The sequence below is a fragment of the Bubalus bubalis genome, chromosome 11 (genome assembly GCF_019923935.1).
Source record: "Bubalus bubalis isolate 160015118507 breed Murrah chromosome 11, NDDB_SH_1, whole genome shotgun sequence".
Classification (NCBI taxonomy): domain Eukaryota; kingdom Metazoa; phylum Chordata; class Mammalia; order Artiodactyla; family Bovidae; genus Bubalus; species Bubalus bubalis.
Window position 1 is genome coordinate 9,654,202 of NC_059167.1, and position 5,454 is coordinate 9,659,655.

The following is a 5,454-nucleotide window of genomic DNA, read 5'->3' on the forward strand; positions in this document are numbered from 1 at the left end:
CTCTTTCTCCTATTTTACATTTGTAACTTTCTTTACCAAATTGAGACACCTAATTCCAAAGAATATCAACATATTTCCTTATTTGTTGTATCCAATACAAACAAAATGTTTTCATAATTAAACATCAATCTCATCACAAAAAACTAAGATGAATAAAGAGGTTTCAAGAGCTGTTTGTGATTCTTTATATCTTCAGGCACTAATTATCACAGGTAAAAATACTATGATCAAAAGTTACTTGAATTATTTTTGCTAAGTGGTTATATATCAATCAGATATAGTTAGATTTATTTGTTTTTTTTTTTAATATTCAATTTCAGGTACTTTTTTCACTTTTTAGTTTAATTATTAAGGGTATATTTACATGGTTCAAGTGTCAAAACTACCTAAAAATATATGATCAAGCATTTCTCACCACCACCCTTATCCCTTGTATCCTAGTTCTACCCACTTCCCATAGATGCCATTTCAACAGTTTACCTAAGTTTTTCTTTTCTAAATAGGTAATATTGGTGTTTCACCTTTCACATGCAGAAAGTAACATGGACTCTTGAATTCTGATTTTTTTTAACTTAATGGATTTGAGAAATCAAAATCACTCCATTTAATTTATACAGACTAATATTTTTCAGCAGTGAAGTTCTCCATTGTATAGCTCTACCTTAGATTATTATTCAGTAAATAATCTATGTCTCCTCTGCTTGAACAGTTGTTTTCAGTATTTTGCTATCACAAATAATACAAATACTGCCAAATGAGCAATATTGTGCATAATTATGGGAGAGCATCTTCAAGGGACATTCCTAGATCTGGGATTCAGTCACAAAATAAATTCATTTATAATTTTTGGTAGATGTTTCCAAATTCTCTTCTATAGATGGTGTAGCATTTTACATTCTTATCAGCAATATACAAGTATCATTTCTCCAAAGACTCACCAGTAGACTATGTTATTGAACGTTTGAATTTTTGCCATAAGAAATGAGAAATAATTGTTTCAGTATACTTTATGTTTCACTTATTATGAGTGAAGTTGAGCATTTTCTCAAATTTTTCAAAGACCATTTTTATTGACTTTTTGTGTAACCTAAAATAGTTTTGTTTTCCATAGTTCCTGAAATTAATACAAATATGTTTTTTCACTATATCTAATCTGGATTTCTTAACATGGCTTCAGAGAAGTTCCAGTTTCCCTAGTAATATTGTATGTGTTGAAGCATTGTTTCAGAAATTCTCATGATGTCTCAAAGAATAATTATATTCACTGGAACCATATGGAGAAGTTTCCATTAGACCTTATGGAACACTGATTCTTCTGTTCACATAGAAATCATTCTTTTAAGTACACTGATAAAGGTGCTGTGGGAAGCATTTGGAGAACTGGATAGATGCAGAGAGGATGTTGGTGTCCCCTTTATTAGCTGATTCTTTGAAGCCAGCTTCATATCACCACTGCCAGTTTGAGAATAATGAGCTCCCTCCCTCCCTACATGATCTGATGGAAAATCACATATACATTAACCTCAGTCCATTTCCTTATTTATTCAAATAGGTGTTGAGTCTTTATAGAGTGTGTGCCACTAGCTCTTAAAATATAATTATTCTATATTATGTATTGTGATCACCTACATTTGAGATTGCCTCTCTAGTCTGCCAAGGGTGAGTACAGACGTCAGTCTTGTGAAAGGTCTGCAGTATGTCAGTTTCCCCTCCACTTCTTGCTCCACGTCATTAGTTTGAATCATTTAAAGGTCATTGACTTGTCACTGAAGGTCACATAAGAGTATACCATTAGTTAGACTCTAGCACAATTATTCTGCTTTTATCACAACCCATCAAGGGACAAGAAGTCTGAAGATTTTATCCTTATGAAAACCATCCTGCCAGGCAACAAGAAACAGACAAGCTTATGAGGTCACTTAGAATGGCTTGGAGACCAGTGAAGAGTGATGATATTAAGATATAACACCTGAATTATTTATTGAAGCAAATTTTATGTGCAACGTATTCTTCTTCTTAAACCAAATGCTCTGACTACTGAAGAATCTTCTTAAACCAAATGTCCTAACAACTGAAATGCCATTTTCTCAGGTTACAAAAAAAAGCAAGAAATGTTGCTATGTTAAGATAACTATTGTTTGGGCTGTCAATTCATTCTCCGCTTTCTTCTACCTGCTCTGTGTTCAGCATGCTTGTGTTTATGCCCTCCCTCTTCCCCAAAGGATCTTGGGTGGAATCAGTAAAAGCAGATGATTGGCAGGAGGCAGGCAGAGAATGTGGTAGGGCTGTTTATTCCCCTGGACCTAACCCTAGAAGCTCACAAAGGCCGGGTGGGGCCCTGGAACAAGGTCATAGCTCTATCAGTGGGCCCTCTATGCCCAGTAACGAACTGCTTTTTCCACTTGGGTTTCAGACATAGAAGTGTCAATAATTCCTGCTGTTATCAGCTCCAGGGTGAGTTCACCATTCCTGTAGGTGACCCTGGTTTGGTGGAAACTTCCTGCATTTAACTCCCTGCAAATGAATCAACTGGAGGGTACCATCTGTTTCCTAGAAGGACCCTGACTATCACTGTTACCTGTGTCATTCTGCTGTTCTTTTCATACCCAACAGAATGTTAACCGAAAGTCACGTTAACCCTGAACTTGCATTATTTGAAGCAGAATAATTTGTGATTAACGTTTTCTCTTAAAAAGAGTTAACTTTTCCAGTGAAAACATATCAGGGCATTCGTGTCATTAAGATGGACGCTTTTCAGTGAGAGGAGACCTATATGGATGTACAGAAACATGATGCATTGTGATTGCAGCATCCCAGTATGCTTTCTCAATAAGAATTCTCTGAATATAAGTCCATACACTGACTTTCTGAAAATGAAGTATCTCTCTCCATAGGGTGACTTTCAGGATTTTAGTTCCCCAACCAGGGATTGAACCAGGGCCCTTGGCGATGAAAGCATGGAGTGATGGCCACTGGACTGCCAGGGAATTCCTTCTCCATGGGTCTTCAAGAACTCCTCTCAAAACCTGTTTGTGTTCTCTCTACCATACAAATAAAATCAAATACGTCATTGAAAACTGATTTTTTAAAAGTCAGTTAATCTTCCTATATCTTGTTAAACTTAACATCAGGACATGAGAGAACACAGTCTCTGAAAAGAGTACACAGGATAAAATTTCACATTATACTGCTGTTTCATGCCATAATTATAAGTGCTAATTACTATATGCTGTTGTATTGAATAAAAACTACTGCAATGAGCAGATTTTTCTCTACATTAAACGACCCAGCGTACATGAACCATGTTCCATCATTTCTCATGTCTTTTTTTTTTTAACTTGCATACTGTCCTTTCATTGTCAATATTATGGTTTTCTCCCAACACTGAACTAATGTCTCTTTTGAAAAGCAGCCATGTGGTTTAGAAGAAGGGGCTGACTTTGACTTTTCCCGCAGTTTCAGGGGGACGTCTAGTCAGGGTAATTCCATAGCCCTTGTTTCAGCATGACAGAGTCAGGACTTGCCAATACATGTGCTCAGTCAGTCGTGTCCAATTTGTGACCCAATTCATGGGGTCACAGTCTTTGTGACCCCATGAATGTAGCCTGCCAGGCTCTTCTGTCCATGGGATTGTCCAGGCAAGAATACTGGAGTGAGTTTCCATTTCCTTCTCCAGGGACTTGCCAATATCCTGACCAAAAACACTGACTGATTTGGATGTAGCAAAATCAGAAACAAGTTCCCCATAGGCACTGAATGTGAGTGAAGAAACACACCAAATTTCTGAACTCTGAAAACCAACTCTGAGGATGAAACCAAATGCAGTATCATGGTGCTAGCAGGGCTATAGAATTGACATCTGATTGAACCATGACTAAAGGCTACCCTACCAGAGGTCTCTCCAATTACACAATTCAGTAAATTGTTTTATCTGGTTTGAGTTGGCTTTTTGGTGTTTACTTTCAAAATCACTGACAGACCTCTCTCTCAATTAACTGCAGCTCCTTCCACTGTCCTGCTTGTCATTGTGTTAGACTCTAGCATCATTTTCTCACTGCATTTCATTCTTCAATTGGCCTTCTTTTTGCTGTGAATTATAGAGTTGGACCATAAATAAAGCTGAATGCCAAAGAATTGATGCTTTTGAACTGTGGTGTTGGAGAATACTCTTGAGAGTCCCTTGGACTGCAAGGAGATCCAACCAGTCCATCCTAAAGGAAATCAGTCCTGGAAGGACTTGGAAGGACTGATGCTGTAGCTGAAACTCCAATACTTTGGCACCTGATGGGAAGGACTGACTCATTGGAAAAGACCCTGATGCTGGAAAGATTGAAGGCAGGAGGAGAAGGGGACGACAGAGGATGAGATGGTTAGCTGGCATCTCTGACGCAATGGACATGGGTTTGAGCAAGCTCCGGGAGTTGGTGATGGACAGGGAGACCTGGCATGCTGCAGTCCATGGAACTGCAAAGCGTCGGACATGACTTCAGGAGTGAACTGAACTATAGAAAGGACTAGTCAAACTTGAAAATGAAGGTTTACTTTATATGTAGCTTCTAAGATTATAGGAGAAACTCCAGGACTTACTCTACAGAGCACCATGGAATAGTATGTGAGCTTGTGATAACTAATCTCACTACTTGGAGGTCATTTCTACACACTTCATACATATGCTCAAGACTGCTGAACCACTGGACATCTAATTCCTAGCTACATGGGGAGTAACTGTACCTATTGACTCTTTCAAGAGCACATGTATGTGTGTGGTCTGTGGAAAGATTTCTCCCTGCCACATTCAGAAACTGAAATAAATATAATGGATTATTCCTTAAGTGGCAGGCACTTTTCTTTCTTAGCATTTATTTATTATTCATTGGATTCATTAAGAAGTCTAATGCTAAAACATGTGTAATAACAAAAATTTCAAATTCACAGCATACTGCTGAATGTTGATGCAGTGATACGTCTTTCAGGGTTCCTGCATTTTGTCAGAACATTGTTTTAATAAATTAACACCAGAAAAAAATAATAAGAGAAAAAAATCTTGTCATCTTGGGCATTGTAATTCTTGATTCCCTCAAAGCCTGACATCTTAAACCTAACAATAGGGAAAGTTTGAATTTTAATGTCACCAATTCAGAGATGACCCAAGAAAAGAATTTCTCTTTCTCCTGAGTTGAAAGGTCAGAGTTCATCAGTATCAGCTTTGCTCATGAACCAAAAGTGCCAACCTCATTGATACAGTTCAATTTCCCCAAATAATATTCTATTCATTTTCCTCTGTGATTTCTCCCATAATATATATTAATTCTGTACTTTGTTCTTTTTCTTGTTGTTTTTGTAATCCTCAACTGCTGACCTTGGTAGTATCCTTTTCGGTGTACGTATTCTCTTAGGTGGATACCTTGAGAGGGGAACAACAACCCCTCTCATTTCTAGCAACACTGTTCAAGA